General features: G+C 32.4%; 1 protein-coding gene, 1 long non-coding RNA gene and 1 other non-coding gene across 4 annotated transcripts in view; 1 reads left to right on the top strand and 2 right to left on the bottom strand.

Moving 5' to 3' along the window:
- The window catches only part of LOC105150035 (xaa-Pro aminopeptidase ApepP), a 35,059-nt gene that overhangs the window by 7,174 nt on the left and 13,305 nt on the right, over positions 1 to 14,580 (bottom strand). The gene's annotated exons all lie outside the window — the stretch shown is intronic.
- TRNAA-AGC (transfer RNA alanine (anticodon AGC)) lies at positions 137 to 209 on the bottom strand. The gene has a single exon. It is a non-coding gene; the product is annotated as a tRNA-Ala (tRNA).
- Positions 856 to 13,342, top strand: LOC147910248 (uncharacterized). Its single transcript, XR_015544500.1, has 3 exons — positions 856 to 9,785; positions 11,216 to 11,245; positions 11,336 to 13,342. It is a non-coding gene; the product is annotated as an uncharacterized LOC147910248 (long non-coding RNA).

Here is a 14,580-nt window from a genome sequence, read left to right as displayed (position 1 = left end):
AAGAAATAAAATATATATATTTTAATTATATTGTGTATAAATAATATATTTAAGTAAAATAAAAAATATAAAGTAATATATAGTAAATATACAATAATATCAACTTTAACAGCAAATTTAAAATATAAAAAAAGATTGGAGGCGCCGGGTATCGATCCCGGTACCTCTCGCATGCTAAGCGAGCGCTCTACCATCTGAGCTACGCCCCCATGTGTTATTGGAACTTTTAATAAGTACTGATCAACCTTATCAAGCACTTTATGTGTATACATACATATATTATTATTATTAAATATTACACATTTAAATTTTTATGTTATGCTATTTATTTTTACTTAAAATTTATTTGTTAAATGTAAGTATAAGCCTTAATTACACAAGCGACAAGGTATATATAATTTATAACGCAAAATAATTATAATATATAATTATATATAATTATAATATATAAAATATAATTATAAATTATATTTAGTCATTATAAATTAATTGAAACAGATTTTTAAAAGATATGTATCTGATTTTGTGTAGAAAAGTATAAAGTAAATGTGTACGTAGTGCATGTATCTGTAAGCATATTTATTGCGTATATATGTATAGATAAAAAAATGTTTTTTAAATAGAAAGATTTAAATAAAACGAAATAACTGTTTGACAGAGTCTATCATCGATTAATATGATTCTGATATAATAGTTTTGTATTTTGTCTCTCTCTCTCTCTCTCTCTCTCTCTCTCTCTCTCTGTCCCTCTCTCTCTATATATATATATATAATATGTGTGTGCGTATGTGTGTGTGTGTATGTGTGTGTGTGTGTGTGCGTGCGTGCGTGCGTGCGTGCGTGTGTGTGTGTGTATATATATATATAATATATAGTGTATTATGCAACTTGATAAAATGAAGGTTTACGAAGACTTTTTTATCTCTATCAAGTACTAAGAACGCACTTTTGTCGAAATTAAATGTCAGTAAGCAGCTTTCTTTCTCATAAATACGTATGTATTTCAAAATGCATTTTAAACGATCTATACTTAATTCACATCAGATTTGAAAATAAAAATCTGTTCATAATTGTACATGCCGTGCATTTAAATTTACATCTCAATACGTCATATATTTTTGTATTCTGATTTTTAATTATTTTCTTAAATATTTTATGCCGTGTATAAAATGTAAATAGAATTCTATCCTGATTTCTGATATTAGGAATTATAATTATCGTTCAAAGTATGTTATATGCATTAAATACACATATATTCAGAACATTAGGCCCGTTCTAAGCAAAAGCGCTTATTTAGAAAACCTAATTAAGGGTTAGTAATAAAAATAGAAATATAGAACAACGCTGAAATTGCACTAAATCGAGAAAATTGCAATTGATGATCTGTGAGAGAGCCGATTATAAATGTTCTCTGGCAAATTGAAGAATTTCATGTAAATGTTTTAGCAATATCTTAGTAGGTTTTTAGAGTCTTACGATCCCAAAAGGTGGACGATGAGCAACGTGACGTAACTCAAATTAACTTCATTAATCAGAAACTAATTTGATTTTTATTACATGTAGTATACGTCCCATGGGAATCCAGAGGGTGTGCTAAGTGGTGCTCATATACCAGGAAAGCATATCGAACTTGGAGTTTGATCGTCCCGAAACGTACGTTTTGATCGTTACGTGTATTGAGCCTTCACCGGTATCTTACAAGTAGTATACATATAATCGATTAAATGCGTGCCTTTTCCTTTTCTTCCTTTTTTTCTTCATTTTTATTTTCTTGCATTATTGAGTCTATCTTTCCGCAAAACGTAGGACAATGCGCGTCGCTCATGATAGGTAATCAATTTCGTGAGCGAATGGATCGAATATAATTCGAACGAGATCATATACTTATGCCTTCGCGTATTTTATCATTAATGCATCGTAACCGGGTCAGCGTATTGTTTAATTTAATAATTTAACGTAAACATCAAGTAATATTAAATATATTACTAGGGAAGTAGGAGCGTGCAGTAGGAAAGTTTTACTCCGATGTAACCTTACAATTTTCAGCTCAGGTAATTTTCCCTGTAATTTTCCCGTGTTCTGTAAAGGTCACGTCGCTCACCCCTCTTACAGTATTAGGTATTCACAAATCTTTCCTTATCCCTTATTTCTTCTAGTTGTTGAAGATATGCCCCCCATCAGAGAAAAGAAGTTCGTTATGTTATATACAATAGACATCGCACGTAGAATTTATACGTATATCATCAATAAAATTGGAAAACACTTTTTTCCATATAATAAATTCTTAATTATAAGGAAAAAATAAGAAGAATTGTTGTCTTAAGATAAAGTATTGTATTGTATTATTCCTCATTAGACAAAGGAAAGTAAAGAACTTTAATTAAAATAAATTTAACGTGATGTTTATAAAAATTATCAAATTAATATAAAATGTGTTTAAACCTTATAACTCTTTCATAAATAGTAAAATAGTTTAGTTTTTTACAAGTTGAGTGTTGTATAATTGTGTCGATTACTTGTGCGATAAATATAAAAATAAAAGCGTTTAAATTTATTTGTATTACTTTGTAATCTTTTTCAGACTACGTTAAAGTAATAAATAATGTGATAATTAAAACAACAAATATTTTCTAAATGTTTAACATAATGGTTATGAGAATAATGGTAATATGTTTATAATAATTAAAAAAAGTAAAAGTACCAGGAAGTAATAAATATTCCTTCTTAAATATTACATTCTCTATATGTCAAGACAACATTTTGTAAATAGGTAACAATATTTAACAATAAATTTGTGTGTTATATAATGTTTTGTATTAATATTATTCTAGCGATAAAAACGCGAGTGGTTCATTTTTGCAAACATAACATGTTTTACTTTCTAATTTTAATAACAAAAATATTTAAACATTTAAAACAAGTATAATATTACTTGTATAATATTACATGTAAAAGTATAATATTACATGTAAATAATTATTCCTTATCAAGTACGGTGATTATCTTTTAAATCCAATTTTACGAAGTTGCTTTTTTTGTTTCTTTTTTATAAGTCTTTATTAAATAATGATATCGAGGACACTGGTACCGAATAATCAATATCGAGGACATCGCTTTCCGAGCTTTTACCAGGCTACTATGAATTTCTGGTTATTCTCGAATGTAGGGCAAGGTAATGTCAAGGAACAATAATCAAGAAGTGCTAGTAAAAAAAAACAAATTTTTTAAAATTATTATTCTCTACATATATGTAAAGTTAATTTCTTCTAAAAGCTAAAAACATAACCAAATAATATATTTTATAATATAAGATTTTTATTTTATCCTTGGATTATAATACGAGTATGTAAGTTTAATTTAGTGATAAAAATACAAACATTTTATTTTTATAAACGTTTCACTTTTAATATATTCTACTTTCGGACTTCATGCAATGAAATATTTATAAAAATACAAGTAATATTACTTGTACATGTTGCATGTTAATAATTATTCAATATCAAACATAATGATTATTCTTTGCTGTTTTAAAAGTGCTCTTTTTCGCTTTTAGTCCGAATCTACAATAGGTTTTTAAGCTTTATAGCCATAAGAAATAGACGAATCACATTCGATTGTTCTCCTCGCTTTCGATTGTAATTGGTCAATTTCTTACGGCTTAAGACTTACACCTATTGCAGATCCGGACTTACTCTCGGTTGATATCCAAGAAAACATAGTACTTTCGAAGATATCAGGCTATCATGAATTTCTGGTTATTCTTATCTAAGATAAGATAACTTCAAGAAACGACATCAAATGAACAAAGAATTGAGAGACAATAAAAACAAGTTTCTTTTTAATTATTATAACCTTTATATATATATATATCTAGAAAACTTATTGTAAAAAGTAATAAATTAATATATTTTACAATACAAGATTTTCCTGCGTTTAACAGTCTTAAATTATAACATTATCTTGTAAGTTTATTTTAGCAATAAAAATATAAATGTGTTTTATTTCTTCGAAGCCTGATAATCGATTGCTCCTCGAATTTGATCGATGTTGAGGTTGTCCTTTCCTGATAATATCAGGCTATCATAAACCTCTGGCCATTCTAACGCGCAGGGTAAGGAATGACACTTTTATAAGTATACATATGTATATGATATATCCTACTGTAGGCTTTGTATCATAAAAATAATTTATAGGGATACATAAATAATAATGTAATGTATATCTTAAAGCTGTTACTTTTGATAACTTTAAAGATTTGAAGTTTTAAAAGAATTTGAATTTTCGAAGTTATACCGTTAAATTATAATGTCATGTTATATCCAACTTGAGTTATTTTTAATTATTTTCATAGATTGTCACTGCTCAAACTTAATATGTCGTTAATTTAACTGAAACAATAAGTTAAATAATTTAATTCAAGAAAATGTATTAAAGACTCAAATTTATTATATTATTTTCTAAGTACATATGTTAATATGAACATTATTTATTTTACAGTGGCAAAAATAAAAAAGCGTAAATCGAATGTAAGGGGAAAGTAACAGAAGTTAAGTTTAAACGAAGTTTCTGTTACTCTCCATTTATATTTGATTTTTATTTTTGTCAGGAAATTAATCACAAAAATGGATTACATTTTAATACACATAGAAGTTAAAAATAACAAATAACAAAATGTTATTTTTTAATTCAATGGAATGAGTTATTATTGCTTCTTTGATATCTCTAACAAAGTTTTGAATATTCGAAGTTTAAGATGCTTCAAAAACTTTGAATATTGATCACTTCTCGATATGTGGAGATCGATAGTGGATATCGAGGTTGAGGTTTTTCTCGAAGATATCAGGTTATTATGAATCTCTGGCTATTCTAACGCATATGGGGCAAGGAACGACTCAGCGAATGGCGAAGAATTGATGTGGAGAAGGTGCATAGCAATAAAACGATTTTTTTCGGGAGATATCACGGAGGGGTGAACTTGAAGAGGCCAAAGCGATTTGTCTTCTTAGTTGATACCATGTTGCCGCTGTCGATCTACCATTTGTTCACCACTCACTTTCGTGCTTTAAACTGATCCGGCTGGTAGCGTGACGAAGAGTTAAAGCGGTTCCATTGTCGCGACTCCTGTAGCTCAATGACCGTCCTTTGTGACATTTTGAGTACACGTTGCATTAATTTCATATCGATTCGTTAAACTAATGTTTAATGTTGGAGATCAGTAAAATTATTAGTTCTACTTAACAGAAGTACTGCACAAGTAAATAACAATTATTATTTAATAATCTTAGATATATATATGTATATACATAGTAAGATATATATATTCTGCTTGATTAAGTTTCTGAGATTAATTTCATTGATTATCAATGTGTTTATAAATTATTTAATATTTAGAACTATATGGTAACAATAACGGATGTCTGCGAGAATGTGAATCGAATCTTTAAATGAAAATTATCATTGAAGGTAATATCCCTTTATGTGCGATTTTTTAAAAATGATTTTGGCTTTCTGCCATAAACATCTCATTGCGAATAGCGCGCGCAATATTGAATGACAGGAGGTGGAGAAATGATCAAGATGCTGGTGGACTGAATTGTTTCTTGAGATGATCTTTAGCATGTACTGAACAGGCTAGCATAATCCAAAGAAACCTGTCGTGATTTCATCTCATGCCTATGGACCAATTTGCTGCTCGCAATTCATAGGCTTCTCATTCTTTCTTACTTCGCTACTTCCCTAATAAATAAAACGCGCTTATTCCTCGCGCTGCCCGTTCACTTGACTATCTCGTCTCTCTTGATGTTAGCAATGCTATTAACAGTATAACAGTTTGACAGAAATTCGATTAGAATATCGTGATATATGTATATCTGTATTAAGTTCCTATTCTGCTGAGAAAGCTCACAAATATAACGTGACAATAGAAATTGAACTATATACCGTTTAAAAGCAATTTAATGGCAGAAATTAATAAAACGTCGCGTTATGTTTTTCATAATCATCAATAAAAATACATAGATGAGCTGACAGATGATGGAAGATTCATATGTATATTGTATGTACGTATAATTTCTACACTTATTAACGTAGAAAGGAAAAGAAAACCTTAATTTTAGAGATACGTTAATTATGCTAAGCTAAATGTATGATGCAAATATAAAAAAGAATTACTCTTGTATAAGCATAAGTTTTACATTAATAATGTGAATATAGCTCGGTACAAATGCGATATTTTATTCAAATAATGTTTTTAAAAATATTTATAAATATCTTCTAATTTTCGTACATATACTGTTAATTTCTAATAAATTTTTAGCCAATAAAGTAATTTACTCTCATTGAATATAGTAAATTATTATTCTTTCTTTTTTTCTTTATTAGAGAAGGGTGGTCTTTCTAGAAGAACTATCTATTTATCTACAACAAAAGCATAAGAAGCTAACACAGGCGATGAATCTGTGAACTAGTTGTGCGATGTCTCGAGATGATCTTCAGTATCTATCGATCAGGATTACATAGGTTACAAGAAGTTGGACGATTTACGATATTTGCATCTCTAACAGTTGTGTCAATTTAGACCTTCATTCAATTATCTTCCTCATCTCTTTATAAAACAATTATTATTAACGATCTTTATTTTATCTCTCCTAAATCTTCTAATAATCTTGAGTGTCTCAATGCAATTCATTACTTCTCAGACGTTTCTGTTCTTTCACGATTGTCTCGTACATCATGTCATTGATTCGTCAAATTTACGAGGATCACCATCGAGGTGCAACATGGGTAAATCAGATCAGAGACGCATACTGTCAAGAAAGTATGAATGTTGAAAATGTCGGAAAGTCGAAAAGCTGGTTAAACGTTCCCTTTGCTTAACTATCAGGGCTTCATCTTCGAAGGTTGCATGATACGGCTTCGATTTGGGATGGCTCGAGGCTTTTTGCAACAGGGTAGTAGAAGCAGGGTTGGCGTTCGAGGGTGATTCTATTCTATTAACTTTTTTACATAGCATCGTTGTAGCAATTGTAAACGTGTAAGTGTAAATGTATGAGAAGCGTAAAAATTAGAATGCAAAAATATCGAGTTACCTTAAGCATAGACCGGAATAAACGGAATATTTCTAATAAGGTTTTGCGTATGAATAAATGTCAAAAGAAATTCTCATTATATGCTAGCAATGACGACGATAAACTTGGATTATCTTGAAGTTAAAAATAAATTTCAACGTATATTAAAATTCTTCTTTCAAGGATTTCAGGAATATATCTTTTTAAATGTGATTGGAAAATAAACGCTGACTTTTTAGAAATAGAAATGAATAGATATAACTATAATATAATAGATAAAATAGAAATAAATAAAGATTAGACAGCTTAAACAGCTTAAACAGATGTTGATATATTTCGCAAGTATAAAAAGATAGAACGATCAATTAAACACATTTTTTCTTATCTACATTTTTTTTTATCTTTTAAAGTGTAAAAGTGCATTAGTCGGTTTATTATGGAGCAGGTGTTTTAATTAGAAAAGAGATCGTAATAATAATGTCATAATGATATCGATGCTATATGCACACATGTTATAGCTTTTGTTGCAAACGAGGTAAATATAGTGGGAAGGGAGAGGGAAGAAAAATACCCCATTTGTAATGCGCATACGCGTTCGCGTATCTGTTCACGCCACCCCCATCGTGCTTCCCACGCAGCTGCATCCATCGCACGTGTTTGATGCACACGGATATATGTATATATACATACATACATGAACGCGGCGACAAGGGCGACTAGAACGGGTAGCGCGCTGGCGCCGTCAAGCGTCATCGGCGGAGATCGATAACCCGGGGGAATTGGTGTGCGTGTGCACACCGGCCGATGCGATGGCGGGGGATGGAAGGGCGGACGGAAAAAGAATGGCGAAAAAAGGAAGACGGAGATGGACGGTAAAAAGACATCATAAATCGTTCCTGGCCATATCCCCGCGTCCAACCATCCTCGTCCTCCTCCTCCACCACCGCCTGGTCCACCGACCGAGTCGTTACTCTTTTCCACCCTACAGAATTGGAACGGTTTCCCGCCACCGACCACCTCGCGCGCTATACGGCCCTGGCCGTAGTGAGATGGTCGCCTGCTTAAGTGGCTCGCTACGAGCTGCCGTCAAGGCCGCAGACCTCGTCTCCAGGCGTTCGCCGGCCAAAAGTCGTGCCGCGAAAAAGATGCGTCGCAGGTCCCAGGTTTTTAGCGGCTCCTTCCGACGGACGAAGCGTCGCCGGTGCCCGCCACCCTGCCAGGATAACATCCCGCGACGGAGGTGCATCCCTATATTGGAATACCGCGAATGCGCACTCGGGGTGAAGGGGTTTAGTATCCGGGGTGTGCGCATGCAACCAACCGAAGGTTGTCACCGCGACGCAATGGCGCTGATCCGCTGCAATGGATGCGCGCGGAATTAGAGGAAGCCGATTGGTCGCTTCCGTCAGCGCGTGCGGCCTTGATAGATAACATGACGACGCGTGTCGACGGCACGTGTACGGACAATATCGAGCTCGATCTGCGATTGACGTCAAACGTAGAAAAATAAAAATAACTAATTGATTCGGATTATTCTTTTGCAATTTAATTGCATTACATAAAAAATCATTGCGTTAGTTATTAAAAAAATTAATTTCTTTGATCAATTCTGCATATGAATAAATATGCAAGAAATAGAAACTGTTAATATGTATTCTTCTATTTATTTAGATTTTGACATTTTTTATATTTACATTTATTTTAAATATATAAAAAATATATATATTTAATTTTACGATATTTTATATGTACATTATAATTTTATTTTGAAAATATCTGATATATATTTGCATGTAAATCTAAATTGACGAAAAGATGAAGATGACTAGGTAATGCAATCAAAGAGAATCAAAAGATTTAAGTCAAAAGATTAAAACAAATATATACAAAGTTGTAAAAAATTTACCTAAAATATTCGAGATATTTTTCTCGTAATATTTCTTTATGCATTAACATGCGCATTATCATAATTATGAAAGATAACAAAGCAGGCAATATAAGGTGAGTGCATTTCGTTTTATGCATGATCTATATTTTATTTTCATAGTTTACAGACTATTAAACAGGATAAAATACTACATCAAGTGCATTATCTGTAAAACGAAACGGTATATTATATAAAGTTTGTTATATAAGCGTAAATTACAGCAATGGCATTGTATAAAATGTGATATCTTTGGTCTGTTTTCTGTTTCTGCATTAGACTGTACTTGAACAACATATCTCGCTTTCGACAAATATTAAATATATACCAATCTCACTTTAAGTTTTAAAAGTATATACACTAGTGCAGTCACAGAAAATAGACTTATAATTGCGATTGTAAGAAAAGAGAAAATTGTTGAGATTGTCACGAATAACTGAATTGGTATTTGTATCACTACAATTAAAGTAGGAAATTACCGTGACGCCGAGGTTATCGTCGGCGAATAAAACAACATGATGGCATCTCGATTAGAGACGAATCAACGTCTCGAGAGGGAATAAAGAGTGAACGGGAATATCGAATCGGAATAGGAATTCCCGATTGGCGTGCGGAGCGGGATGGCATACAGAGTTAGAGGTGACATTTTCCGTTCTGTGATCGCGAAGCGGAGTCACTGCTCGCCGCGATAGTGACAGAACCGAGATCGATAAATTGAACGCGGGCCAAATCGTGCCATGGCGCGGTCCGATGGGAACTCGACCGGAAACGGAATAGGCCGCTATCAGGCGATGGTAGGTTTTAGGTATCGGTTTCCGATGTGCCCCTTACATGAGACGCGTGAGGAACAAATACGGCTCATAAGTTAGGAACACGTAAAAGAGTCGGATGCGCTCGAATTTCTTTTCCGCCGCGACCGACAATCGGCGGAAATGCTTTGTATTTATTGGAAAACAAGGGCGGTTCGGTAGCAGGGTAACACGAGGGTACAGAGAGTGATTTTCAGGCACCGCCCCCATAGGGGGGTAGCACATTTGACGCAGTCAGTTGGTAACCGAAACGCTATGGCGCAGTCATCGACATCAATGGAATTGTCTCGTTGGCCCCGACGATCTCGGGCCGGTCCGACATCGCGACAGATGTTTGTGATACTCCTGTAACCAGAAGGGCTTCCAACTGGAACTACACGGCAAAACCGTCGTTTACATCGCTCGTTACATTTCTAATTATAATAATTGAATTGGACGTAATGAGTTATCAAGAGATTATAATTTGTTATTTTGTCGCCATTAATTTAAATGTCTAAGAACGTTTCAACCGCGTAAATTTCTGCTTTTACCTAATCTAATTTTCTTTAGTCGTCTCTTTCCTTCAAACCGTGAATTTGTTTAGGTATAAGAAATATAAAGGATAATATCTTTACACACAAGTATAATCATTTATCCCTATATTTATTTCGTTTATATTTATATTATTATGGCACATAGATTTTCAATATTTATCTTTTTAAGATTTAAGATATCTTTTTTTATTAATTATATTAATAGAATTTAAATGTAAATGATAGTGTATTTATAATTTGACAATGAAAATAAATTTGCTGCGAATAAATTCATAAGCAATCCTATATTAAAACTTGCAGAACCGCGATATAGTGAAAGGATATAGGATATAGCGAAAGAGGGATTTGCTTCTCAAGGCATAAAAAAAATTTGAAAGGACGCAAAAATAACAATATATGTATAAATTTCTATTTTAATATATAGAAATTATCCGTTATTGAGCTCATTGTACATTAAATAAAAATGAAACATATGTATAACATATTTTGATTGAAAATAATTGATAATTTTGTAGCAATTAAAGCACAAAAAATTTTACTTTTAATGAAAAAAATGCATTCACTATGAATTTTTACAAAAATTAATATTATATATAAATGTAAAATGTATACTATGCATACAGTCTGATTTTATTATGCTTTTAATAACTATGTTTCATTCGTTTACAACACACATGTATGTGCAATCTGTATATGTTTATAACGTATATCTGTACACCTATGTGATTATACGTTCCTATTAAATTAATATTTATATAATATATTAATATCACACTAATTAATATTAACTTTTTATTATATTTTACAAGTCGTCAAAGAAATATTATTTATTATTAAGGACTGCATTTTTTTGCCCCCAGTATCGAAATATTTTTATTTTAGCTCTGCATATGAGAAGGAAATTTTGATAAGGTAACTATTATATTATTAATTTTATGTGTATTGTAACTATTCGAAAAATATGCAATAACTTTATGTGAAAGTCATAAATATAACGTACAGCCCAGCTGGGAAGATCATAAATAACGCACGATTACTACTGCAATATATTGCAAACTCGGTTTTATCAAGGAGATTAACACGACGCGACAGCGAGGAGGTGGTCTGCGCTCGTTACCGCGATATTAGAGGAGTATCAACATTGCAGGAGTCTATGTTGACTTAATCCGTCGAGTTGAGAGAATTGGTACCGGCTTAGGGTACGGTTTAGCAGCACCGAGGATGCACAGGTGGAATTCGTTGTGGAACCCACGTGGAAAGCCTCGCCAAACCGAGACGAAGTCATTCATAGGAAGAAATGGGTTAGAACAGACGAGACACTCAAGTATTAGGAGTGTAGGAAGATAATATTGGTTTCTGACTCTCGCCGGCATGTCTGTATACATATATCGATGTATGTAATTGTGGCATGTAATTGCAACAGTACAATATTGTTCATAAAAATATATTCTTTTTTTTTTGCGTACTAAAGATAAATAAAACATGTTGGAAAAGTCAAGGAGCGAATTCTTGACATTTGATAATATATTTATTTTATTATATTTACTTATATCTGTAATAATGTATCTCTCCTTTTTTTAATAATATACACATACAACAAATTGATAATATTTATAAATAATAACAAATATGTTTTTAAACGTTAAAAGAGATTAAATGTATGTAAAACCCAAATGTTGAATCACGTATAAATTGTTTTTTACAAATATTTAAAAATAATTTGAAAATAATTTTACTAAAATATTTGCAACATCATTATCTGTATCTGTAAAATAGCAATATTATAGCATTTTTTTTTAAATTTGCAAGTTGCAAGGTAGATAGAATGACGAAATAATTGTCAATTGAGAGAAGAAACTATCTTGCAAAATTACGCGCGAAACGCGCGCGAATTGCTTTTCCGCGTGATTGTCAAAATGTTTTTTAATTGCCATTACAACGTATGAGAAGTTGCAACAATTTGCTGTAAACAAGCGATAGTTTGCAATTACACAGGAAAACAGAAACTGCAACGAAGGCGCATTGGTGAAAAGCCGGTCGCGTTACATTTGTAAACGGAACTCGATGCGCGACATAGTAACCTGGTACACGATGCGACATTTTGTGTTAAAAAAACGCGACCTCCGGCTATCGGTGAATTTCTATCGACTTACAAATCAATCGACAAACAACCGTGTTCGTATTATGAAATAAGTGTCCGCGATGAAACTAGCTGATTTAAAATTAAATACAAAATTATCTTATTCATTATATGTTTTTTATTATCTACTTTGTTAAATTGACGAAGACCTTGATTTATAACTATTTATGTTTCTTAAATTAGTATAGCAATGTTTTGATTAAAGAAATTAATTAATTTAATTTATAACGATCAAAGAACTTGCCGTTAAAATTAAGATAAAGGATTCTAAAACTTGCTTAAAATATAAAATTGTTATCTAAAAATAACAACATAATATTTATTTTATCCTTAAGAAAAACTTATTCTTTTTGTAAAATATATGTTAGTATTGCTACATGTTTTCTTAAATTTGAGTATTATGCGTATTTTTAGTATTACGTTATTTCATGATATTATTGTCGAGGAATTATGGGTTAATTAGATGACAAAGGGATCTTTATTGATTAAACTTGCGCAAGTGTTGATTTGCACATGTTAGAATATATTCTGGCACTTCCTTATAAATTCATAATGCATTTGCGTTGCACATATGCACCGGTACAAGTCATTCATCTTACTCCCACTGACGAGCTAACCATTTTTTGTTTACAGATATTGGATAAGTGACAGCGCGACGTAGCAGGGCCGTATGAAAGCACAGGGAGATCGCACATCTCGAACAGAAGGAGGAGCGTATTCCAATGTCGTTTGCGCTCGAGCAAGAGTGGGGACATTAATTAGGGTGGAACAATAGAGAACGAGAATTTTTATCAGGGTCGCATAACGTACAGGAGGTCGAGGTGTGGGAGTAGTATCGTCGTCGAGCTGGGGCCCAGTGAAACCGCCAAGTCTCGGTGAGAGAAACATATCTTGTTTCTTTCGCGTTAAAAAAAAAAAGATAATAAAAAAAAAATACGGACCTATAAAAGAGACAAGCAGATTTATTTAAAATTCGATACAATTGATTGTCCCCTTTTAGTTTTTTAAATTAAGCTAAGAATACATTGATGCACGTTTGCGATATTTCGTTTCTCTATCGCAAGAAACTTTGATTCTTTGATAAATCTAGGGCAAATCTTTTTCTGTAATATGTGTATATATTTTTTTAATTTATTGAAGAATGTAATAAAAAGATTTAATTATAATTAGTCATCAAATGTGATGACTATATTTCTAATAGTTAAAGAGTTTACAGTACGATTATTTACGTACTGATTGCAAGATTCTTTCACGATTGATTCTCAATCAGAGTCGCGACACAAGAATTCGAATATAACTTGGCAAACGTGAAAACACGATGAGACAGTAATGTAGATTACGTAAGATTTACAAGCGTGTCCATGCGGGTTAACAACATGTGTTTGATACACAAGAGTGCTCGTATAATTTATCGTCTCATTCGCGAGACTTTCATACATTGAGTCTTCCAATAGTAATTTACGTAAGCAATTACGTAAGCAACGTTGTAGCTCGCTCGCCTACGCAGTCTCTACCGTGCGAAATATTACTTAATGCATTATTTGTTGATCTTCTTATAGCGAATGTACTATTTTTTGACACTTCACAAACGCGTTTCATAAGAATCAAGGTAAAACAGAAGAAAATGGACTTTGGTCTTTCACAAAAATAGAATATGGCCCCAATTTTAATTATATTGACTCAAAGATATTTCGAGAATTCACGTGTAGTAAATTTAAGTTTTACTATGATCTCTTCAGAATTTCAGAAAAAATAGTAACACTCTAGTTATACATATCATATCTAATTTGTCTGTGATGAAAGCTTCTCGAATATTTAAACGCGGGTGTTTCTACGAGGACGTCAATGGAGATGGCGATAAGATAAAATATAAGATAATTTATATTCCATTTACTTGCAAGTGAATTTAAAAGGTGTTTGAGATCTCTTTGTTTTACGAGCAAGGACATCGCTATAAAGGGTATAAAGGGCCTGGGGGACGATGCGTGGCCTTACCAAGGCATCAGCCCCTACAGGGAGTGTTCGAAGGGCCCGAGGATTCCTCCTCGTCGTATGCAGCGATGAGCATCGCGCATGCATACCATGGTGACGTGTATATAGGCACGTA

The sequence above is a fragment of the Acromyrmex echinatior genome, chromosome 3 (genome assembly GCF_024713525.1).
Source record: "Acromyrmex echinatior isolate Ae372 chromosome 3, ASM2471352v2, whole genome shotgun sequence".
Taxonomy (NCBI): domain Eukaryota; kingdom Metazoa; phylum Arthropoda; class Insecta; order Hymenoptera; family Formicidae; genus Acromyrmex; species Acromyrmex echinatior.
This window is presented reverse-complemented; position numbering and strand designations above follow the sequence as displayed.